At 35.6% G+C, this 26,703-nt stretch overlaps 1 protein-coding gene and 1 pseudogene across 2 annotated transcripts in view; one reads left to right on the forward strand and one right to left on the reverse strand.

Moving 5' to 3' along the window:
- The window catches only part of LOC114108264 (tetratricopeptide repeat protein 28), a 594,959-nt gene that overhangs the window by 78,791 nt on the left and 489,465 nt on the right, over positions 1–26,703 (forward strand). The window lies entirely within an intron of this gene.
- LOC114108248 (caspase-6-like) lies at positions 17,831–19,406 on the reverse strand (annotated as a pseudogene).

Below are 26,703 nucleotides of genomic sequence, written 5' to 3' on the forward strand. Positions count from 1 at the left end.
TGAATAATTTTCATCTTCCTGAGGACATTCTTTCTGACGGTTTCAATTAATTCTGGCTGTTCTTTTCCTTCCTGCTCAGATGTCATCTTGGAATCTTCCTTCCTCATCAATCTGAAAATTCCTTTTGACTACTTTTTTTAATATTTATTTTTTGGGTTTTTTTTTTAGATGGACACAATATCTTTATTTTATTTTTATGTGGTGCTGAGGATTGAACCCAGTGCCTCATGCATGCTAGGTGAGTGCTCTACCACTGAGCCACAACCCCAGCCCGCCTGTGTTTTGTGTTGAACTCTGGTTCTGATTTTGTATCATCATCATTCATTCCCTCATTAGGTGGTAGATGTCCTCCAGCAACTTCCTGTGAAAGTAAATGTCGGTAAATGGAGACTTTGCAAGTCTCAAAAATACTTTTCTGATCTTTTGACTTGTTTTAGAATGCTAGGTCAAAAATAATTTTCCCTCAGAGTTTCAATTGTCTTCTTCTTAGAATACTCTTCTCCCAGGTTTTCTCAGTCTGAAGCCATTCTAAATCCTAATCCTTTGTATGAAACTTTTTTTTTTTTGTTCAGAAGTATTAGAGCATTTTCTTCTTATTCATGGAATTTTGAAATTCCTGATGATGTATTTTATATTAGATATTCTGTATTCAGTCTTTGATGATGTCTTTCCATCTGGAAACCCATGTCATCAATTCCAATTTATTTATTTATTTAATTTTTTAGTTGTAGTTGACACAGTACCTTTATTTTATTTATTTTTATGTGGGGCTGAGGAGCGAACCCAGGGCCTGACACTTGCTAGGCAAGTGCTCTACTGAGCCACAACCCCAGCCCAATTCTGCCTTTTTTTTTATTATTGATTTACTCCTCTTCAATTTTTTTCTTAATTCTCTTTCTGGTACTTCTTTTGTATAGATATTGGGCCTCCTGGATTGATTCCCTAGTTTTTTTTGGTCTGTTCTTTTTCTATGATTTTTTTTTGTCTTTTTGCTCCATTGTACAGGACATTTTAAATTTTATCTTCCAGTCCTTTTATTGAGTTTTTATTTCTGTCATTTGATTTCTGATGCCTGAAAACTTTCCCTTTTCTCTTTGTTATTTTTTAATGCCATTCTGTCTTGTTTTATGGATGCAGAGTCTTATCTGAATATATTAGTGATAGCATTTTTGAATGTTGATTGACTTTTAGAAGAAAGTAAAAACTATATGAGTGAACTTGGTAATGTAGGAATATTGAAAATTTCTTCTCCAACATGCAAGCTTCAAAGAAAATGTAGCTTCTTTATTTATTTTTGTAATGGCTCTAATCTTTCTTACAAGCATATAACCCAATAGGGTAGTGGTAGGCAAGGAGCAGATTAGGGTATTAGCTTAAACTTGCCAATTAACGTTTGTCTCATTAGGGAATTTAGCTTCTCTTAGGTATATGCTCAGTCTTTTAAATAATCTCCCCTTTTTTTCCCTCTTCTATGCCTAAACATGCTATGGAAATGCTATGGGGTGGTCCTTAGGTGATTTTATTTGATGGTAAAGAGTGTCTTGCAATCTTGTATCAGTTATTGCTCTCCATAGGTGTTTAATTATCTTAGACCATTTGTTGCTGCTGTAGCAGAATAGCTGATACTAGGAAATTTATAAAGAACAGATATTTATTTTTTAAGGTTCTGGATGCTAGGAAGTCCAAGTTAAGGGGTTAGCATCTGGAAAGGGCCTTCTTGCTGCATAATTCTATGGCAGAAGGGCAAAGATGACAATAACAGAGCAAAAGAGGGCTGGATTCACTTTTATAATAAGCCCACTCTTGCTGTTGGCCGCCCACTCCTGTGATGATGACAGTCCATTCCTGAGAGCTCACTTCTGAGAGGTCCCACTTGTCAAGACTTACATGGGGCACTAAATTCTAACACATGAATTCTGGGGACTCATTCAAACTATAGCATTAGTCTTATCCTAAACCATCTTCACTGTTTAGATGGATCTGTTTCCTCTGTCCTCTAGGAGTGATATTTTCAGAGTTTATGGAACTTCTCTTGTCTGGAGGTGCTGGGGGTCCAGGAGCATTGCTTCAGGCTCATCTACTTGCTGCCGACCTCTGGCAAAGCTCTTAATCCTCCTCTCTGACCATATTGTCCCAGATCATCCATGATCTGGATCTATGTATATGATGGTCTATACCCAGTGTTCATGGTATAGATAGGCAAACACCCATCCTACCTTTTAATTTTTCCCTTCTTTACTCACTCTTGTTACAAGAGATGGGATTTTTGTCTCGTAACGTTTGGAAGATGGTTTATTTCACAGCCCTTTCTTTTCCAAAGTTGTGTTTTCTTGCTCTCTGGACTGGAGCCATATGGCAAATAAAGTTATGTGAGAAAGATTTGCCATTAAGAGAAAATTTAAAAAATATTATCCCAGTTATATTAATGAATCATTTCATCGTGTAGCAGGAGAAAATTTGTCATCTTTTAAAATGATTTTAGCACTTCTCCACTTTTTCCATCTTTAGTAAATATAAATTTTTTTCAACTCTGAATCAGTCTCTTATGATTTATGAAATGTAATCTCAAAACAAAATTTGAAATTAGTAAGCAGTTACTAAAGAGCTATTTTTATACTCTTAAGGGTACTTCCAGAGGTTGCAGATTCCACTATAGCTGTTTCTCATTTGGGAGTTTTTGGGTCCAGGTCTTAGAAAGATGGATTCTGTGCAGATATGTGTGTTAAGAGTATATAAAAATGTGTAACCAAATAACTCTTTTTGATAGTGTTCTAGCACTTTAGGTCTAAATCCTCCAAGAACCATATCTTATTTATTCTCTAATATTCTGTCCAGGTATCATAAGTATTCTCTTTGGTACATTTTGTGGGCAAATTAACTTTGTATGGAAACTATGATGATTAACATTGTTTTTAATTTTATTTTTTATGGAAACATACAGATCCTAGCCATTTATTACCCAGGTATATTGTTTCTCTGGCCTTCCCAGCTGAAGTGAGTAATAGTCGTGCTCTGCTGTGGATTACTGTTTTTAACCAAAGTCCTATACTTCACATGAATGTCTAATTTGTGAAATTAAAAAAGACATAAATAAAGTATTGCATTCTGCAACAAGTATTTGCTGACTACTTCTATTCTAGATCAAGAGCCAGGAAATTTTCTGTAAAGTGCTCAGTAGTACCAAGGCATTGTGGGCAACGTGGTCTGTGTTGCAAGTACTCAATCTTATTGTAGCACTAAAACAGCCACAGACAGCATGTAAACAGATGAGCATGGGTGTGTTCCACTCAACTTTATTTACAAAAACAGGCAGTCTGCAAGATTTGATTCATGGTCTGTGTTTTGCTGACTTCTGCTTTAGGCATTGAGTATTGATGGGGATCAGGACATGCTACCCCAAAACATAGCACATTGGCATTTGAGAAAATAGAAGCATAAAGATCACTCTCATCTTCCCCATCCTTTTCCCTCGGAAGGAGTTTCTGACCTTCCCCTGAAGCAGGTTGTAAGACCTCATGTGGAGAGACACTCTACCTATAATTGTGGAAAGGAACATCCTTCCCTCTGACAATGAAGGGACGCAGAAAGGACTTTAAATGCATAAGCCTTGCTAGGTGTCCCTTAGATCATACGTACCCCTTTGTCCTGTTGCATCTCTCCAGCTCTGTCCTCTCACACCTAGCTTGATAGTACTCAGGTTAACCTTTGCTTCCTTATGAAGGCTCACAAGTCAAGTAACACTTACATTAAGTAAATCTGTATGCTTTTCTCTTGTTAATCTGTCTTTTGTTACAGCGCCCTTAATCATGAACCTAGCATAGTAAAGAAAAAATCTTTTCCTCCCCCGTAGTATTTAGTGCTAAGAAAACAGATAAACATTCTTGTTTTTTTTTTTTGTTGTTTTTATTGTTGGTTGTTCAAAACATTACATAGTTCTTGACATATCATATTTCACACATTTGATTCAAGTGGGTTATGAACTCCCATTTTTACCCCGTATACAGATTGCAGCATCACATCGGTTACACATCCATTGATTTACATATTGCCATACTAGTGTCTGTTGTATTCTGCTGCCTTTCCTATCCTCTGCTATCCCCTCTCCCCTCCCCTCACATCTTCTCTCTCTACCCCATCTACTGTAATTCATTTCTCCCCCTTGTTTTTTTTCCCCTTTCTTCTCACTTCCTCTTGTATGTAATTTTGTATAACCATGAGGGTCTCCTTCCATTTCCATGCAATTTCCCTTCTCTCTCCCTTTCCCTCCCACCTCTCCTCCCTGTTTAAAGTTAATCTTCTTCTCATGTTCTTCCCCCTACTCTGTTCTTAGTTGCTCTCCTTATATCAAAGAAGACATTTGGCATTTATTTTTTAGGGATTGGCTGGCTTCACTTAGCATAATCTGCTCTAATGCCATCCATTTCCCTGCAAATTCCATGATTTTGTCATTTTTTAATGCAGAGTAATACTCCATTGTGTATAAATGCCACATTTTGTTTATCCATTCGTCTATTGAAGGGCATCTAGGTTGGTTCCACAGTCTTGCTATTGTGAATTGTGCTGCTACGAACATCGATGTAGCAGTGTCCCTGTAGCATGCTCTTTTTAGGTCTTTAGGGAATAGACCGAGAAGGGGGATAGCTGGGTCAAATGGTGGTTCCATTCCCAGCTTTCCAAGAAATCTCCATACTGCTTTCCAAATTGGCTGCACCAGTTTGCAGTCCCACCAGCAATGTACAAGTGTACCCTTTTCCCCACATCCTCGCCAGCACTTGTTGTTGTTTGACTTCATAATGGCTGCCAGTCTTACTGGAGTGAGATGGTATCTTAGGGTGGTTTTGATTTGCATTTCTCTGACTGCTAGAGATGGTGAGCATTTTTTCATGTACTTGTTGATTGATTGTATGTCCTCCTCTGAGAAGTGTCTGTTCAGGTCCTTGGCCCATTTGTTGATTGGGTTATTTGTTTTCTTATTGTTTAATTCTTTGAGTTCTTTGTATACTCTGGATATTAGGCCTCTATCTGAAGTGTGAGGAGTAAAAATTTGTTCCCAGGATGTAGGCTCCCTATTTACCTCTCTTATGGTTTCTCTTGCTGAGAAAAAACTTTTTAGTTTGAGTAAGTCCCATTTGTTGATTGTAGTTATTAACTCTTGTGCTATGGATGTCCTATTAAGGAATTTGGAGCCCGACCCCACAATATGTAGATTGGAGCCAACATTTTCTTCTGTCAGATGCAGTGTCTCTGATTTGATATCAAGCTCCTTGATCCATTTTGAGTTAACTTTTGTGCATGGCGAGAGAAAGGGATTCAGTTTCATTTTGTTGCATATGGATTTCCAGTTTTCCCAGCACCATTTGTTGAAGATGCTATCCTTCCTCCATTGCATGCTTTTAGCCCCTTTATCAAATATAAGATAGTTGTAATTTTGTGGATTGGTCTCTGTGTCCTCTATTCTGTACCATTGGTCCACCTGCCTGTTTTGGTACCAGTACCATGCTGTTTTTGTTACTATTGCTCTGTAATATAGTTTGAAGTCTAGTATCGCTATACCGCCTGATTCCCACTTCCTGGTTAGAATTGCTTTTGCTATTCTGGGTCTTTTATTTTTCCATATGAATTTCATGATTGCTTTATCTATTTCTACAAGAAATGCCATTGGGATTTTGATTGGCATTGCATTAAACCTATAGAGAACTTTTGGTAACATTGCCATTTTGATGATGTTAGTTCTGCCTATCCATGAACAGGGTATATTTTTCCATCTTCTAAGATCTTCTTCTATGTCTCTCTTTAGGGTTCTGTAGTTTTCATTGTATAAGTCTTTCACCTCTTTTGTTAGGTTGATTCCCAAGTATTTTATTTTTTTTTTGAGGATATTGTGAATGGAGTGGTTGTCCTCATTTCCATTTCAGAAGATTTGTCTCTGATATACAGGAATGCCTTTGATTTATGCATGTTGATTTTATATCCTGCCACTTTGCTGAATTCATTTGTTAGCTCTAGTAGTTTCTTTGTAGACCCTTTTGGGTCTGCTAGGTGTAGAATCATGTCATCTGCAAATAGTGATAATTTAAGTTCTTCTTTTCCTATTTTGATGCCTTTAATTTCTTTCGTCTGTCTAATTGCTCTGGCCAGTGTTTCGAGAACTATGTTGAACAGAAGTGGTGAGAGAGGGCATCCCTGTCTTGTTCCAGATTTTAGAGGGAATGCCTTCAATTTTTCTTCATTCAGAATGATGCTAGCCTGAGGCTTAGCATAGATAGCTTACAATATTGAGGTATGTTCCTTTTATCCCTAGTTTTTCTAGAGTTTTGAACATAAAGGGATGCTGTACTTTGTCGAATGCTTTTTCTGCATCTATCGAGATGATGGTATGGTTCTTATCTTTAAGTCTATTGATGTGGTGAATAACATTTATTGATTTCTGTATATTGAACCATCCTTGCATCCCAGGGATGAATCCTACTTGATCATGATGCACGATCTTTTTGATATGTTTCTGTATCCGATTTGCCAGAATTTTATTGAGGATTTTTGCATCTATGTTCATTAGCGCTATTGGTCTGTAGTTTTCTTTCTTTGAAGTGTCTTTGTCTGGTTTAGGAATCAGGGTGATGTTGGCCTCGTAGAATGAATTTGGAAGTTCTCCCTCTTTTTCTATTTCTTGAAAAGTATTGGTATTAGTTCTTCTTTAAAGGTTTTGTAAAACTCTGCTGTATACCCATCTGGTCCTGGGCTTTTCTTGGTTGGTAGTCTTTTGATGGTTTCTTCTATTTCCTCAATTGATATTGGTCTGTTTAGGTTGTGTATATCCTCGTGACTCAATCTGGGCAGATCATATGACTTAAGAAATTTATCGATGCCTTCACTATCTTCTATTTTATTGGAGTATAAGGATTCAAAATAATTTCTAATTATCTTCTGTATTTCTGAAGTGTCTGTTGTGATATTGCCTTTTTCATCCCGTATGCTACTAATTTGAGTTCTCTCTCTTCTTCTCTTTATTAGCATGGCTAAGGGTCTGTCGATCTTATTTAAGTTTTCAAAGAACTAACTTTTAGTTTTGTCAATTTTTTCAATTGTTTCTTTTGTTTCGATTTCATTGATTTCCAGCTCTGATTTTAATTATTTCTTGCCTTCTACTACTTTTGCTGTTGTTTTGCTCTTCTTTTTCTAGGATTTTGAGATGAAGTGTGAGATCATTTATTTGTTGGTTTTTTCTTTTTTTAAGGAATGAACTCCAAGCAATAAATTTTCCTCTTAGAACTGCCTTCATTGTGTCCCATAGATTCCGATATGTTGTGTCTGTGTTTTCATTTATCTCTAAGAATTTTTTAATTTCCTCCTTGATGTCTTCTATAACCCATTGATCATTCAGTAACCTATTGTTCATTCTCCAAGTGATGCATAATTTTTCCTTCCTTCTTTTATTGTTGATTTCCAGTTTCATTCCATTATGATCAGATAGGATGCATGGTATTATCTCTACTCCTTTATAATTTTTAAGAGTTGCCCTGTGACATAATTTATGATCTATTTTTGAGAAGGATCCATGTGCTGCTGAGAAAAAAGTGTAACTGCTTGATGTTGGGTGGTATATTCTATATATGTCAATTAAGTCTAGGTTATTAATTGTAGTATTGAGTTCTACAGTTTCTTTATTCAACTTTTGTTTGGAAGATCTGTCCAGTGGTGAGAGAGGGATGTTGAAGTCTCCCATAATTATTGTGTTGTGGTCTATTAGACTCTTGAACTTGAGAAGAGTTTGTTTGATGAACATAGCTGCACCATTGTTTGGGGCATATATATGTATGATTGTTATGTCTTGTTGGTGTATGGTTCCCTTGAGCAGTATGTAGTGTCCCTCTTTATCCCTTTTGATTAACTTGGGCTTGAAATCTATTTTATTTGATATGAGTATGGACACTCCTGCTTGTTTTCGAGGTCCATATGAGTGATATGATTTTTCCCAACCTTTCACCTTCAGTCTATGTATGTCTTTTCCTATCAAATGCGTCTCCTGTAGGCAGCATATTGTTGGATCTTTTTTTTTTTTTTTTATCCATTTACTAGCCTGTGTCTCTTAATTGGTGAGTTTAAGCCATTAACATTTAGGGTTATTATTGAGATATGGATTGTTCTTCCAGCCATATTTGTTTATTTATGTTACTTAACATGGTTTGTTTTTCCTCTTTGATTATTTTTTCCCTTTACTGTACTACCTCCCGCTGTTGGTTTTCATTGTTATTTTCCATTTCCTCTTCCTGTAATGTTTTGCCAAGGATGTTTTGAAGAGATGGTTTTCTAGCTGCAAATTCTTTTAACTTTTGTTTATCGTGGAAGGTTTTAATTTCATCTTCCATCCTGAAGCTTAATTTTGCTGGATACACAATTCTTGGTTGGGACCCATTTTCTTTCAGCGTTTGAAATATGTTGTTTCAGGATCTTCTAGCTTTCAGAGTCTGTGTTGAAAGATCAGCTGTTATCCTGATTGGTTTACCCCTAAATGAAATCTGCTTCCTTTCTCTTGTAGCTTTTAAAATTCTCTCCTTATTCTGTATGTTGGGCATCTTCATTATAAGGTGTCTAGGTGTGGATCTCTTATGATTTTGCACATTCGGCGTCCTGTAGGCTTCTAGGATTTGGGATTCTGTCTCATTCTTCAAGTTTGGGAAGTTTTCTTGTATTATTTTGTTGAACAAATTGCTCATTTCTTTGGTTTGGACCTCTATACCTTCCTGTATCCCAATGACTCTTAAGTTTGGTCTCTTTATGTTATCCCATATTTCTTGGATGTTCTGCTCATGGTTTCTTAATAGTCTCGCTGAGCTGTCTATGTTCTTTTCAAGTTGAAATACTTTGTCTTCATTGTCTAATGTTCTATCTTCTAAGTGTTCTACTCTGCTGGCAGTACTCTCATTTGAGTTTTTAATTTGGTTTATTGCTTCCTGCATTTCTAGGATTTCTATCTGTTTGTTTTTTATAACCTTTATCTCCCTGTATAGTTGATCTTTTGCTTCTTGGATTTGTTTATGTAATTCATTGTCGAAGTGATCTTTCATTGTCTGATTTTGCTGTCTAATGTCTTCCTTGAGACTCCAGATCATCTGAAGCATGTATATCCTGAATTCTTTATCTGACATTCCATCTGCTGCAGATATTACCTCTTCTAAAGTTGAGTTGACCTGCATTGCTTGTGGTCCTTTCTTTCCTTGTCTTTTCATACTGCTCGCGTTTCTTTCTGCTTTGTAAAACTGTTGTGTTATTGAATTTCCCCCTATATATTTATATTGCTCTTATATAGTTGCAAAGTCTCCCTTTTGTGGAGAAAGACAATGTTAACAGTTCTCAATATCATTAATACATCATCTAAGCACACGTTTTCCTTATTACTACATTTATAGCTAGACTCTATGTCTACAAATGTTGGTTACGATTATCATTTACAAATATAGTCATTAGTTTCATGAAAGTCATACCGTTTCTGGTAGCTTGAAGAAAACTGAATTTCAGGTGTAGGATGTTATGTTTATGTGGAAAGGAGTGAGGGTATGGGGTTAATCTAACTTAGTAACTTTGGAGAGCTCTAACCAATAGAGGGTAATTTATGGAAGAATGTATAGATTCAAATTCCTATCTGTATTCATAAGATTACCCTACTTATGAATAGTAAAATTTAGGGCATTTCAAGTGGGATAGTGGGAGTAAGAGGAAGGAAAACAAATAACAAGGAAAGGAAGAGAAAAAAGAGAGCGGGGAAAAAGAAAATATGAGAAAAAAGAAAAAAAATAAAAAGGGGGAAGGGAGGTGGGGCATATGCAATTCCTCTATAGTATATTATTCTGGTGATTCGTGCACAATTTTTGGTTTCACATATATTGAGGTTGTGAAGACCCAAGGGGGAAGGGTTGAGGAGATTGGGTGAATGGCTGAAAAGAGAGAGAGAAGAGAGAAAAAGAAAGAAAAAAAATGTCTCTCAGATCTCTGTTTTCATTTCTTCCAGTTGGTGGCGTTGTCTATTCCTAGCTTGAGTCTCTGGGTTCAGGATGGTGGTGGTAGTCAGTGTGAGAGGACTTGAGCTTCCACCTGTGGCCTCTCTACTCTTATTCTCTGAGATGTAAACCAGGTGCCTGATCCCCTGCAGAAACGCACTGGTAGCCACGCCAGCCAACAGGTTGGTGGGTTTTAAGGGTTGGTGGGATTTTCCAAGATGAGTTCCATCAGTTTTTCTCATAAGGTGTTTGATGAGGTGGGGGTGTTGGGGAAACCTTATGTTTGTCAAGAGCTTGGTCAGGTGACCTTATGGGCGGGCGGCAGGGCCCCTCCTCCAGTTGGAGTGGTCTGTCTACCGCACCAGCGGGCCGCTGGGCCTGTTCTCCAGGTCCCAGGTCTGCCTCTGATTGCTGTGTAGGAGGCCAGGGGAAGGATGCTGGAAAGACTTCAGAGATGTTACAGGTGTAGATCCTCAACGAAAAATCAATAAATGTTCCACTGCAAACTGGAATCTGGTCCATGTGCAAGCCCAGCTCCCTAAACGTCCAAATCAGAGGTCTGCTTTCCACCTCACGGCAGAGCAAAGTCATTGGTCAACATTCTTGTTTTAATGGACCTTACATTCTAGTGGTAAATCAATTGGTGTATGTATATGTTGAGGGAGGAGGTTTAGATTCTCATATTATCTGAAAGGAAGTTGATTAAGATATTAACCTTAGATTCTGTTAAATTATGTATGCATGGAGATATTTCAAAGGTTATCAATTGAATAATAGAAATATGGAATCAGGGAAAAAAAACCCAAACCCTTTATTTAATCTAGTAAAAAAGTAATATTTGGATCAGGGGTAAGTTTTATAGATGCCTTGGATGTTCTATCAAGTGCTAGTGTATGTGAGGTAATGTACATTCATCTGTGGATAGTTGTTAGCTTTTGAAAAACTAGTAACCTTAACTTTTCCAGAATAATTCAAGTTTAAACAAGGAAATGAACAGTAAAGATTGTATTTGTTTCACAGTGAAAATGCAGCCAGCACTAAAATATGATGAATAGAATAAAAATCTAGTATTTATTACCTACATTATAAAATGCTAGACATTAAATATGAGTATATAATTATGGAGAATATTTTGAAAATCAAGATTTGTGTATGGAAAATATGAATATATTTCAAACACTAAACATGTGTATGTGTAAACAGATGATTATTAAATATCTATACATTAAACATCAATATATAAATTTTATGTATTATATATTTACATTTATTATATTATCTAATTTAACTATCGTGTACTACATGTGTTATAAAGTAATCTGTGTCATTCTGTGAAAACTTACACTTTGCTGCAGGGCAAGTCCATTAAACCTTTGTATGACATCATTTCACTATAGAATTGAATTTAAGGAACATAGGTACTTTTTAGTGTTTCATTCTTTTTTTTTTTTACATATTATTCATAGGGAAAAATAATGTTAAAGATCATTTTCTGCATTAGCTTTGCTACTGATACAAATGAGAGAGGTGTGTGCTTCTGATAGAAGTATGGCCCAGAAGCTTGAATAGTCACTAATGGTGTTGCTTACAAGGAGAGTACATTGCAGTTACAGTTGATTCCTGAACATGGTTATTTAGGAACCCTTGTAGTTGATGAAATGGACTAAAACAGTCTTGTCCTTAAAGAATTGTAGCTTGAATGAGAAATAATGAAACCATGGTAATATAGATAAAACTTATTGACATATTTTTACAAAGGAAATGAGATCTGAAGTTGCTTTAGTTAAAATTTCAAGCAAATTGTAGTCATACTTCTGGCATTATGGCTTTCTAATCCTAAAAAATTCTTTAAAAAATCACTATCTACTTCTGCAAATGTCAGTAATATCATTTACCTCCTTTTTCAGGAATGTAGCGAGGATTAATTCTTAGGAAATGGAAAAATGTTATCTGTTAAAGTTTTGTATCTCATCTCTAGAAAAATACGTTTACACTAAGAAACTATAGAAAAGGTGGTTAACATTGATCTTAAAATGGACTGATCCACACCCTCATTGCACTAAAAATTTTGAGAATCATATATAGATCTTATATGATTGTGAGTAAGAGAAACTTTGGTTTACAAAATATGGAAGTGGGGCAGTTTGGTTTACAAAATATGGAAGTGGGGCAATTTGGGCTATGAAAATAATAATTTATAATCATGTTTTGTAAAATCAGTGGATCTCTAATCTTTAGATTGAATAACAATGTTGAAGATTATGATTTCTACTGTCCCTTCCAACTAGGAAATCAAGCACATTTTTTTCCCTCTGCTCCTAAGGATAGAACTCAAGGTCTTTCACGTGCTAGACAAGTGCCCTACCACACCTTTGGCCCACTTTTCTTGTTTGATTTTAAATTTCTTAATTGTAATAAGCCTTAAACCACATAGGTCTTCTTTTGAAAAGCGATCTGAATTACAGAATACAATTGTATATTTAAGTTTAAAGATGTTCTGGTTTCATTAATTGTCAAATATTTGATTAGTTATATATTACCATTATACTAGGCACAAAAGAATTAAGATACACTTAATAAACGACAAAATCTCAGTACTTTGAGAGGAGGACTGTTTGTTTTTATATTTGTATTTATGGCACCTAGCACAGGGCCTGGCAGCAGTAGGCATTTACTGAAGGTTATTTTAATGAGTAGATGAATGAGAATGACCTGATAGTTGCCTTCAAGGAACTTAGAGCCTCTAAATATAAAAAAATAAGTATATAGAAAACCACACTCAAGAATACACAATAATTATGCACTAATTAATTAGAATTTAGAGGTATTAGAACTTGGAGGAAACACAAAAATAATTTGCAAGCATGATATTTGGACTATTACATCAGAACTTAGTGTGGCAAGGTCAGGTGAAGTCTTCCTGAAGAAAGTGGGACTTGAACGAGCTTTACAGGATTGGTAGGATTTGGGTGTGAATACAGGAGGCATCCTCGGTAAGGGGAACATCTTGACTAATGTGAGGGTGAGAAGGCATGTTTCTGGGCTGGTGAGAAAAATGACCTCATTGGAAAACATTAAATTGTCATAAATTTAGATAGGTAGGTGGTATTTAGGCAGAGTAGCTTAGATTCCCAGATGGCACTTTTGCCATTCAACACCAAAACTGATTTGCTGAGTGCTTCCAGCCATATCCATCTGCCAGGAGCCTGCCTGGCACACTGCCTCTCAGCTATTTGCTCAGATGGTTTGACAGATGCATAGGTGGTAAGAAATGGTGCTGTTAATGTCAGTAAAGCTGCCCTCTGTGAAAGCTAGCAAATTATTATGACTTTGAGCTTTATAGCTGACGATTTGTGATGATATTAAATAAAAAAATGTGGCTTTAAGTTGTATAGTACTGGCCGGGCTTGCCTTATTATCCAGAGTTCACCATTGTGGTCACAATGCCAGGCCAGAGGGCCTCTCTGCTCACCTCGTCCACTATGTCCTCAGCACCTGAGATGCCAGAATCAATTGATTATCTCTTTGCTCACTGTTAAAAAAAAAAAAAAAAAAAAAAAAAAAAAAATATATATATATATATATATATATATATATATATATATATATAACTAAAGCAACTTCAGATCTCATTTCCTTTGTAAAAATATAAAATGTCAATAAGTTTTATCATATATATATATATATATATATAGAGAGAGAGAGAGAGAGAGAGAGAGAGAGAGAGAAGGGTCCACGCTCAACTTTTCATAATTGTTTTGGAATCTGTCCCTAAGATCATGATTTCCTAGAGCAGGGGATACAAAGAGCAGAAGCTCACTGAATACCTGGTGAAGTAGGAAAGACAGTATGGGAACACCACTCGGTGAGGGAGCAGGGCAGAGAAGAGGCCGGAGGAGCAAGTTATGACTTTTATCAATGTGACATTGTTGATCATAGTTTTACCTGGAGATAATTACAGATTGGCTTAATATTATTATAGGTACTTGTAGTATGTTAGGATTTACTTTTGTGATTGGGTAGACCTGTACATTATGGACTAGTAATGAGAAGAACTGAATTTGCATTCTACCTATCTTTACTGTTAAGTAGATAGATTCCTTGTTCCTTATTGAGGATTAAGAGAAACTGATGATGTAAATCTTTGAGTTCTCTTTGACTTCTAAAATTTTATGAATCTTTGTGGGAAATAGAACAACATAGCTGGGAATGAAATCCATGGATATATATATATATATATATATATATATATATATATATATATATATATAGCAAAACCCCAGAAAATTGCACTGTGGATATAAGTATTTAATTGAAGGATGCATCTGTTTTTTCTAATAGAGTGAAGCTAGCAATTGTTTACAGGGTATATACTTCTTTTCTAAAGGCCAAAAGTCTGTATCTTTCTGCTATGCTGCTCAATTCTTTGTTAGCTTTATTATATTTATATTGCAATTTATTAATATATTAAAAAATCATAATTTATATGAACTGCCTAAGTATATATATTGATTGATTTGAGCTCTTCAGTAATTTTTTATTGATCCAGTAGAATTAGTCTATAAATGGCTGAAAAACTAGATATGACAACACTTTAATATTGAATATACCTTTCAATAGATACTTGCTTACAAGGTTTATCTCTTTTGGTAGAGCCTCAGCAATGTTGGTGAATGGTAGAATGGGTCTGGAATTTTAGCTTTAGAAGCCTCTGTTCAGAGCCTTAGGAAGATATTTTGGTTGAATACTGAGGCTGAGGGCATATGGCCAAGTTTACTACAGACTCTTTATGCTGCATCAACCTTTACATGCCTCACAGCAGAGTTCAATCCCTGTATTTGCTTTGAGATTACCTTGTTATTTATTTATTTATTTATTTACCAGGGATTATAAACCAAAGGGTGCTTAACTCCTGCTTGAGCCATATCCTCAGCACTTTTTTATTTTGAGATAAGGTCTTGACAAGTTGCTTAGTTCCTCACTAAATTACTGAGGTTGGCCTTGAACTGGGAACCCTCGTGCCTCAGCCTCCTGAATTGCTGGAATTACAGGCATGCACCACCAGAGTCTGGCAAGATGATCTTATTATTTTAAGATGATCAGGGACTAGGCTGTGTCCCTCAGAATGACTACAACCACTTACATCAGTGTCAGAACATGGGGAATTTAGGTGAAGAAAGAAAGCAAATGTCACTTTTTGGAGGGGCAGGTAATGGGGATTGAACTCAGGGGCACCCGACCACTGAGCCACACCCCAGTCCTACTTTGTCTCACTGAGTTGCTTAGCACCTCTCTTTTGCTGAGGCTGGCTTTTGAATTCACTATCCTCCTGTCTCAGTCTCTGGAGTCGCTGGGATTACAGGCGTGTGCTACCATGCCTGGTGAGATTTTGTCCTTTTTTAAAAAAAATATTTATTTATTTATTCTAATTTGTTATATATGACAGCAGAATGCATTTCAATTCATAGTACAATATAGAGCACAAATGTTCATGTCTCTGGTTGTACACAAAGTAGAGTCACACTATTCGTGTCTTCATACATGTACTTGGGGTAATAATGTCCACCTCATTCCACTGTCTTTTTTAAAGACAGTATTTAGATAACAATGTTAAAAGATAGTACGTTAGAATTGAATGACAAAAGAATTGCAAGAGAGTAAGGGTGTTAGGTGATTAAAAATAGATACAGATTAGAGACCTACAATTTTTATATATAATGTTCTTGATAGAGTGATACAGTGCTAAGAATTTATGGTTAAAGATGTCCTTATTTGGAATGATTTAATCTTTAGCGAGTGTTTAATTGTTGGCTCTGGTTTTGCATAGTTTAATTTTTTTGACCAGGAAGAGTTAAATGATACATGTCTCTAGAGTTATTTTATGATACTTTTTAAAAACATGCCTCAGCATTAAAATGTTCTTAAAGAATATTGCATTATATCATAAGAGTCTGACTATGGAAGGAATGCAACCATATTACAGTGAGTAAATTTTTCATGACTGCAGCCCATGGATGTTAAATAAAAAATGACAGCTTCTTGGATTTGGTTGCAGTGTAAAATTGTGACTCAGAATACTAGATTCATAGACGGGGGAGGAGAGACACAGGCAGGACTCTCCACTTAGTGTGAGAGGAAGAACATATTTTGCCTATTTTGTAAAGGAGAGAGGGAATCTGTTTCCCCCCCCCCCCCCCCTTTTAAAGCAAGTAGGTATTCTCATTTACACAAAGCAAAGATGGAAGGTTTGGGAATAGAGGTGAGAAGATCTCTGCTTTCTTTAAATGGGCAAATGAACTAAATAGATACTTATCAAAAGAAGAACTACAAATGGCCAACAAATACATGAAAAAATGTTCAACATCTTTAGCAATTTGGGATCAAAACTTCACTGAGATTTCATCTTACTCCAATTAGGGTAGCAGCCATCAAGAATACAAATAATAAATGCTGGAGAAGATGTGAGGAAAAACGAACAATTTTATACTTCAAGGGATAACCTGCGTCTCAGTCCCTCAGATGAGAATCTTGAGTGTTGTTTTAAAAAGTTATTTTTATCGATGCTTTATAATTTTACTGAGTAGTGGGTGTCATTGTTACACATGTATAATGCACACAATATAACAGTATGATTTGGCTGGTTTTATTCCCCAATCCCTCCCTTCCCCTCCTCTCCTCCAGGTCCTCTCCTTCTACTCTGCTGGTCTTCCTTCTGTGGCCATGAAGCCCTCCTGCATGGTTTTTCCTTTTTTCTCTCTAGCTTCCACATACAAGAGAAATCATATGACCCTTGACTTTGGAGTTTAGTTTATTTCCCTTAACAGTACTATCAAGTTCCATCCATTTTCCAGCAGATGACATAATTTCATTCTTCTTTATGGCTGAATAAAACTCCATTGTGTATACATACCGTGTTTTCTTGGTTTATTCATCCACTGGCAGCCATCTAGGCTGGTTCCATAGTTGCTCTTGTGAACTGTGCTGCTGTAAACATGGGGTTGCCTGCATCGCTACAGTATGCTGACTTTAATTCTTTCTTTTCTTGAATTAGAAAATTTTAATAAAACATGAATTTCAAGTATCTTATTAAAGGAAAACAATTATCTAAATCTTGGGTTTCAAAAACATTATACAATATATATTTTTTTTTAATAAAAAAAGTCACAAAAGGGGCTGGGGTTGTGGCTCAGAGATAGAGTGCTCGCCTAGCAGGCGTGAGGCACTGAGTTCCATCTTCAGCACCACATAAAAATAAATAAATAAAATAAAGGTATTTTGTCTAACTACAACTAAAAAAATAAACATTAATAAAATAAAGATATTGTGTCCACCTATAACTAAAAAATAAATATTTTTAAAAAGTCACAAAAAGGTCACAAGCTAAATCATCTATAAATATTTTGAGTAACCTTGCAGTTTAGTAAACTGCAAAAAAAAAAAAAAAGAAAGAAAAAGATAAATGTTTATAGATTTTTATATATAGTAATTTCCTGAGGATTATTTTCAAACCCTTTCACAGTGTACAACATGACTCAAAAAAAAAAGGCTCTTTCTGCTGGGCATTCAAACCTTGAAATGTACCAAACTGCTCCAATTTAGTGATACTTATTTATATAAAAAGGGAAATATATGGAATGCAAACAATAAGGCACAATGGCCCCTACTTACTAGATTTTAGAGAGAAATGAAGCCTTTTTTAAAAAAAAATATTTTTTATGTATATTTTTTAGTTGTAGATGGACACACAGTATCTTTATTTATTTTTGTGTGGTGCTGAGGATTGAACTCAGTGCCTCACGCATGCGAGGCAAGTGCTTTTCCACTGAGCTACAGCCTCAGCCCCAGAAATGAAGCCTTTTAGTTAGCACTGAGGCAAAGCGGGGAACCTGCTTCTTTCCAGTTGCACTTGATGTTTACAGGGGTCTGCTTGGTGCTAAGAACCTTCCTGTTTACCTGTGAACTCGAAGGAGGAGCCATATTTTCCCAGCATCTCACATAGATCTTGAGCCCTTCACAGTTTTTGGATGAAAATAATATCCTCTGTGACAGAGTAGCATCTGAGGAAGTCTGCTCCAGCAAGCAGTATCCACCTCAGTTGTGTCCTCTAGCTTGTCTGTCTGATGGTCCATGACTTCCAAAGGAGTGACTGGCACACCATGTTGGTTTCCCTAACACGCCTGAATGATAAATATCTTGGGTTTTCCAACCAGGCTCTGTCACTTGTCTCCTTTGAACAAGCCAGTTAATGTCTGAATTTTAACTTTGGCATCATATGCATAAATGTGATTGCCTTCACTGTGGCTTAGGAAGACATAAAAAACAATTGGTGCTGGGGGCTGGGGTTGTGGCTCAGTGGTAGAACACTTGCCTAGCATATGTGAGGCACTGGGTTCAATTCTCAGCACCACATATAAATAAATAAAATAAAGATCCATCAACAACTAAAAACAAACAAACAAACAAAAAAACCAATTGGTGTTGGGCATGGTGGCACATGCCTGTAATTCCAGCAGCTTGGGAGGCTGAGGCAGGAGGATTGTGAGTTCAAAGACAGACTCAGCAACATCGAGGTGTTAAGCAACTCAGTGAGACCTTGCCTCTAAATAAACCACGAAATGGGGCTCAGTGGTTGAGTGGCCCTGAGTTCAATCCCCACTTAGCCCTCCCCCCCCCAAAAAAGACATCTATATGACTAAAGGTTGACACAGTGAAGGGCCACCCAAATGTTTATAAGAATGAAAACAAGATGTTTGTTACCTACATATAAGAATTTAATTTGAGGGGCTGGGGTTGTGGCTCAGTGGTAGAGCGCTTGCCTAGCATGTGTGAGGCCCTGGGTTTGATCCTCAGCACCACATATAAAGGTATCATGTGCAACTACAACTAAAAAATATTTTTTAAAAAATTTAATTTGATACTAGAAGAACAACCTAGTCATGATCGGAGGATTTGGTATTCTTTATTTTGGTACAGGAGATTAAACCCAGACGTGCCCTTTTATTTTTTAAGACAAGATCTCACCAAATTGCTTAGGGCCTCCTAAAGTTGGCTAGGCTGTCCTCAGACTTGTGGTCCTCCTGCCTCAGCTTCCCAAGTTGCTGGGATTACAGGCATGTACCATTGCACCTGACTTGGTATTCTTTAATAAATGTAAAGTATCTTCATGAATTTTGAGCAGAAGTTCTTCTGCCTTAAGAGCATTAAAGTATTTCACTTCAAATTCTAGATCTGAAAACCTGCAAGTAAAGTTCTCTCTGTCCACTCTGTGCCCCGCCTCACCTGCAGTGTCCAGTGCCAGAAGAACCGCTCATGATTGAAGATAAGATTAATTCTTCTCATCTTGTGGTCCATTTTGTGCTTTTCTGACAGATCAAACATTTCACTTTTATAGCAGGCGTCTGTTTCTGTCATATTGTTTCCTATCTCATCATCATCACCGTTCTAGTTCTAAGGTGTCCTTCAGGGGAGCTGCCCACAGAAAAGACAGCTCTTCAGTCAGATCCTTGCCGTAGGCCATTGGGAGCCAGGTACTTTGTACTCCATATGCTGCTCTGCAGGGCTAGGCCCTGAGACCCCGAAATCCTGAGACCCTGCATCCAAGGTCAAAACTCCCAGCTCAGTGGCCTCTGACTTTAATTGTTTAGAATAAATGCCAAAGAGTGGATAGCTAGGTCATATGGTAATTCCATTCCTAGTCTTTTGAGGAACCTCCATAATGATTTCCATAGTGGGTGTACTAATTCATAGTCCCCCCAACAGTATAAAAGTGTTCCTTTTCCTCCACATCCTTTTCAGCGTTTATTATTGTTGTTTATTTCCCAGTACTGGGGATTGAACCCAGGGGTGTTCTACACCTTAGCTACATCCCTAGGCCTTTTTAGTTTTTATTGTAAAGACAGTCTCACTAAGTTGTGTAGAATGACCTCTAACTTGGGATCTCCTGTCTCAGCCTTCTGAGTCACTGGGATTGCAGGTGTGTGTCACTGCACCTGGCTCTGTTACTTGTATTATTAATTGCTGCCATTCTAACTGGAGTGAGATAAACTTTCAGTGTGATTTTCATTTTCATTTTCCTGATTGCTAAAGATGTTGAACATTTTTTTTGCACACTTGATGGCCATTTGTATTTCTTCTTTTGTGAAATATCTGTTTGGTTCACTTGCCCATTTATGGATTGGGTTATTTGGTTTTTGGGTGGTAAGTTGTTTGAATTATTCATATTTCTAGATTTTAATCATCTGTAAAAAGAGCAGCTGGCAAAGATTCCCCCCCCCCTTCTTCTTATTCTAATGAAAACCATGAAAGGAACTTTAATCAGTGTAGTTAAACTGGGAAGACAAGGGGAACCATGTCCTTATCCCTGTCTTTAAGGGACTGACAATGACTGAAAGATTTTATAGAAATAGATATTTTCTTCCATTCTGAAGATTCTTTCTTCACAATCTGTTTCTTTTTCTATGCTGAAGCTTTTTAATTTGAAGCTATCACATTTGTTAGTTCTTGATATTTTTTCCTGAGCATTAGGAGCCCTGTTGAGGCACAGGTTAATGCCTGTGCCTAGAGTGTTGACCCTACATTTTCTTCTAGGAGTTGAATAATTTCTGGTCTGTTTCCTAGGTCTTTGATCCTTTTGTGCGGGGTGAGAGAGAAGGATCTAGCCTCATCCTTCTACATATGGATAACCAGTTTACCAGCCACCATTTGTGGTGTCTTTTCTTCAACATATGTTTTTGGCACCTTCATCAAGTATCAGATGATTGTATCTGTGTGAGTTTGTCTCTTTGTCTTCTATTCTGTTCCATTGGTCTATGTGTCTGTTTTTATGCTGGTGCCATGCAGTTTTTGTTACTATAACTATGTAGCATACTTTGAAGTCAGGTATTATGATGCCTTCAGCATTGATTTTTTTTTTTTGGCTCAGGATTGCTTTGACTATTCTGGATCTTTTATTCTTCCGAATGAACTGTAGAGCTGTTTCCCCCCACCCCTTGTTCTATGAAGAGTGTCATTGGCATTTTGATGGGGATTTCATTGAATCTGTTTATTGCTTTTGTTAATATGACCACTTTAACAATATTAATTGCGCCTATCCATCAGTATGGAAGGTCTTTCCCTCTTCTTGTGTCTTCTTCATTTATTTTCTTTAGTGTTCTATAGTTTTCATTGCAGAGGTCTTTCACCTCCTTGGTTATATTTTTTCCAAGGTACTTTATTTGTTTTTTGAGACTATTGTGAATGGAAATGTTTTTTTGATTTCTTTTCCAGTGAGTTCATTATTGATGTAGAGGAAAGCTATTGATTTTTGTACTTTGATTTTGTGTCCTACTACTTGCAGAAGTTGTATATTAGCTCTTGCAGTGTTCTGGTGGGGCTTTTGGGGTCTTCTAAGTATAGGATTGTATCATTTGTAAACAGTCATAATTTGACTTTTTCCTTTAATGTTTGTTTCCCTTTTAATTCCTTCTCTTGCCTAATTGCTCTGGCTATAATTTCTTTTCTTTCTTTTTAAAAGACTTTAACCTTTATTTTATTTATTTGTTTTTTTTAAAGTCATCTTTAAACTTTATTTATTTATTTCTAAGTGGTGCTAAGGATCAAACTCAGGACCTCACATGTGCTAGGTAAGTGCTTTACCACTGAGTTACAACCCCAGCCCCTCTGGCTAGAATTTCCAGTCTTGTATTGAATAGGAGTGGTGACAGTGGACATCCTTGACTTGTTCCTGATTTTAGAGGAAGTACTTTCAGTTTTTCTCCATTCACTACAATATTGGCTTTGGGTTTGTCATAAATAGTCTTTACAATATTGATGTAAATTCCTTTTATCTCTAGTTTCTTCAGTGTTTTCATCATGAATGGATGCTGAATTTTTCCAAAGGCTTTCTCTGCATCTATTGAATTACTATGTGATTTTTGATTTTTGTCCTTGGTTCTATTTATGTGGTGAATTACAATTATTGTTTTGTGTACATTGAACCATCCTCCCATCCCTGGAATGAAACCAATTTGATTATGAGGTACAGTCTTCTTAGTGTATTGTTGAATATGATTTGCTGATATATGTGTGTGTGTGTGTGTGTGTGTGTGTGTATAATTTTAGTTGTAGTTGGACACAATACAATACCTTTATTTTATTTTTATGTGGTGCTGAGGATCGAACCCAGGGCCTCACACGTGCTAGACGAGTGCTCTACTGCTGAGCCACAAAGCCAGCCCCTGATTTGCTGATATTTTATTAAAGGTTTTTATATTTATGTTTATAAGGGATATTGGTCTGTATTTTTTTCCCTTCTTTGTATTTTTCTGATTTTGGTATCAGGGTGATAATGGCTTCATAGAATGAATTTGGAAGTATTTCTTCATTTTCTATTTCATGGAATACTTGAGCAGTGTTGTTATTAGTTCTCAGAATTCAGCAGAGAATCCGTCTGGTCCTGGGCTTTTCTTTGTTGGAAGTCTATTTCTTATTGCTTCATTGCTTGTTTTTGGTTTATTTGGGTTTCCTGTATCTTCTTGGTTCAATATTGCAGGTCTTATATGTCTAGATCCTTTTTCTTCTAGGTTTTCCAATTTATTAGCGTGCAAGTTTTCAAAATACTTCCTATTGATCTTCTAGATTTCTGTGCTATCTGTGGTGGTACCTATTTTTTTAATCTCTAATATAATTAATTTGGGGCCTCTCTCTTTTTCTTTTGGTTAGTTTGACTAAGGATTATCTATCTTGTTTATCATTTCAAGGAAGCAACTCTTTATTTTATTGATCATTTATATTTTTCAAATCTTTATTTCATTGATTTTGACTTTAATCTTAATTTCTTGTAGTTTTGTGTTGTTTATTAATGGTAGAACCACTTTGTGGAAAAAAATGTAGAGACTTGTACTATTTCACCTTCATTCCTTCAGCTGGAGTGGTGATTAACCACTTCTTGTCTGCATTTGAGAGAGGAGAATCACTTTGAACCTATCTATGAATTTGAGATCAGCCCGAGCAACAAAGCAAAACCACCTCTCAAAACAAATCAAACAAAAAGAAGAAAAGAAAAACAAAACAAGGAAGGTCACTTTATCAAAATATAATTTACATACAATAAGATTCCCATTTTAAGCATATATTTCAATGAACCCAGAAATATATTAGTTTGTGTAATCAGATTTATTTATTTTTATCATGACTGAATAGTATAATTAGATATAGGACACTTCCATGTTCCCAGAAAGTTCCCTGTATCCATTCCTGATCACTTTGTTTTTGTGCCCACCCATAAAGCAACCAGTGACCTGCTTTCTATTGCTATAGATAAGATTTTCTTTTCCAGTCTCATATGTGTGGAGTTGTACAGCATGGACTTAGTGTTTGGCCTCTTTGCCAGCCAAATGCATGCTGCTCTTATATTACTAATTTATTTCTTTTTATTTCTGTGTACTATTCTATTTATATATTGAAGATATACTACAATGTATTTGTTTATTTTCTTGATTGATCTTTGGTTGGGATTTTTTGGTATTGTGAATAAAACTTCTATGAATATTCAACTATGGATTATGTACATAGGTTTTCAATTCTCTTGGGTAAATACTTGGATGTAGAATTACTCAGTCCTCAGTCACATGGTGGTAAGTGTATGTATAACTCTAAAGAAACTACTGGACTATTTTGTTATGGTGTCTAATATTTTATACTCCCACTAGCACTATAGCGTTCCAGTTGTTTGACATCCTTTTCAACACGTGGTATTGTCAGTCTTTTTAATTTTTGTCTTTTGAATGCATGCCTAATGATATTTTGTTGTGGTTTTAATTTACATTTTCCTAGTTACTAATGAGGTTGGGCATCTTTTCATATGCTTACTGACTTTCAGCACATTTTCTCTTTTTTTTGTTGTTTTTCCTTCCTTCCTTCCCTCTGCCCCCTCTTTCCCCCTTCTCTCCTTCCTTCCTTCCTTTCAGTTTTTTGGTAGTACTGGGGATTGCACCCAGGGGTGCTTGCTCTACCACTGAACTACAATGCCAGTTCTTTTTTTGAGACAGGTATCACTATGTTGCCAAGGCTGGTCTTTCTTGCTATCTTTTTGCTTCAGCCTCCTAAGCCACTAGAATTTCAGGTGTGTGCTACCATGCCCTGCTAGTACATTTTCTTTTGTAAACCTTTAGTTTCTTTATAAAAATGTGCTTTTAATAGGTTGTTTTTATTTTTATTATTGGTTTGTCAGAATTTTCAATAATTTCTGGATATCTATCTATTATAAACTTATTTGTGGTCTGAAGTTTACTTTTTCTTAATAGTGCTTGTAGAGACTTTTAAAAAATTTTTGTTTTTTATAGAGAAATTTTGTGAAGTCCAGTTTATTTATATTTTCTAGTCTGGATCATGATTTCTGAGTACTACCTAAAAAATATTGGCCTACTCCAGGGTCATGAAGATTTTCTTCTAGAAATATAGTTTTCACATTTACATGTAAGTCTATGACCTGCTTAGGTTAATTTCTGTGTATATTGTAAGGTGAGATTGAGGTTGATTTTTATTTCATGTGAATACCCTGGCACCTTTATCAAAAATCAAGTGACTGTATAAACAGGGTTTATTTCTCTCTTCTGTTCTATTGATTTATTATATATCTATCCTTATGCAAGTTTCATACTATCTTGATTACTGTAGCCCTATTATAAGTCTTTAAATCAGATAGTGTAAATTTTCTAGCTTTGTTTCTTTAGGTTCTTTGCATTTTCATATAAGTTAAAATATAGGATCAGCTTACCAATTTCTCTAATAAAGTTTGTTGGAATATTGATTTGAACTGCATTGAATTTGTAGATTAATATGGGAAGGATTGACATTTTAACTGTATTATGTTCTAATCCAGGAACATAATATACCTCACCATTTATTTAGGTCTTATTTAATTTCTTTCAGCTATGTTTTGTAATTTTTTTATATAGGTCCTATATATATATTATATTAAATTTAAGTATTTCACATTTTTTGGATGCATTGTAAATGATATATTTAAAAGGTTTTTAAATATACAATTATCTATTTCTGGTATTAGAACTTCAGTTTATTTTTGGAGCTGGGGTTGTGGCTCAGTGGTAGCGCGCATGCCTAGCATGTTGAGGCACTGGGTTTGATTCTCAGGACCACATATAAATAAAATAAAGGTCCATGAACAACTGAAAAAAATTTTTTAAAAAAGAAATTCAGTTTATTTTTGTATATTGAACTTATATCCTATGACCTTGATATATTCATATTAGTTATACTATTATTATTATTATTTTACTTGTAGATTCCTTGGGATAATTCTTGCCTTATTGCAGTGACCAGAATTTGCCAGTGTTGAAGAGAATTATGATATTGTATATATTTGTTTCGTTTCTGACTATAGGGAGAAAATATTCAATCTCTCACCATTAAGTATGAAGTTAGCTGTAGATTTTCTTGTAGAAGCCCCTTTTATGTTCAGAAAGTTCTCTTCTAGTCATAGTATGAGAGTTATTTTTTAATAATAAATGATCTTGAATGCTGCCAAATGCTTTTTAAAAAAAAATATTTATTTAGGGATTAAAGGGCTTTCTTTTTTTTAGTCTAATGTAGTGGTTTACAATTAATTTGTGTTCACGTGTCAGCCAGTCATGTGAGCATTATTATAGGGATGCAAGGTTTGTTTAAAATTTGAAAATAAATGGCAGTTCGTTATGGTGTATTCTTTTTTTAGATGTTGTTGGAGTTTTTATGTTCTTAGATTTGATTTACTCAAATTTTATTCAGAATTTTTTCATCTGTGTTCATGAAAGATATTGATCTGTAGTTTTCTTAAAACCTCTTTATCTGCTTCTGGTGTGAGTAGAATGCTACCTTACCACAGGAATTTGAAAGTGTTTCCTCCTTGCATCTTTTCTGAAAATGTTTTTGTAAGATTCATATTTATTCTTTAAATACTTGATAGTATTACCAGTGAGGCTGAGTCTGGAGTTTTCTGTGAAGATGTTTAAATTAGAAATTCAATTGCTTTTAAAGATATAGATTTCTTCAGATTTTCTATTTCTTCTTTTTTAGTTTTACTTGTTTTTGTTAGTTATACATGACAGAAGAATGTATTTTGACATATCCCACATATATGAAATATAACTTGCTATTTTTGTGGTTGTACATGATGTGGAGTTACACTATTCATATATGAACATAGAAAAGTTATGTCTGGCTTATTCTACTGTCTTTCCCATTCCCATCTCCCCTCCCTTCTGTTTCTTCTTGATTCAGTTTTGGTAATCATGTCTTTCAAGGAATTTTCCAGTTTCCTTTAAGTTGTTGAATTTATTGGCATACATTTTTCATTACATTACCTTACTATTCATTTTTTAAAAAAATATCTTTTAAAAAATTTGTTTTTATGTGGTGCTGAGGATTGAACCCAGTACCTCACATGTGAGAGGCTAGCACTCTACCACTGAGCCACATCTTCATCCCCTCTTACTATCCTTTTAATGTCTGTAGATATAAAATAATGTACACATTTCCCTTCTAGTTACTGATAACTTATGACTTTTCTCTTTTTTCTTAGTGAATTTAGCTGTTACTTTATAATTTTTATTAATTTCTTTTTTCAAGGAAAACTTGGTTTAATTGATTTTTATTTATGTTTTTGTCTATTTTAATTTTATTTGTACTAATTCTTACTTTTATTATTTTTTTCCCACTACTTTCTTTGGTT

Source organism: Marmota flaviventris, chromosome 1 (genome assembly GCF_047511675.1).
Source record: "Marmota flaviventris isolate mMarFla1 chromosome 1, mMarFla1.hap1, whole genome shotgun sequence".
Taxonomy (NCBI): Eukaryota; Metazoa; Chordata; class Mammalia; order Rodentia; family Sciuridae; genus Marmota; species Marmota flaviventris.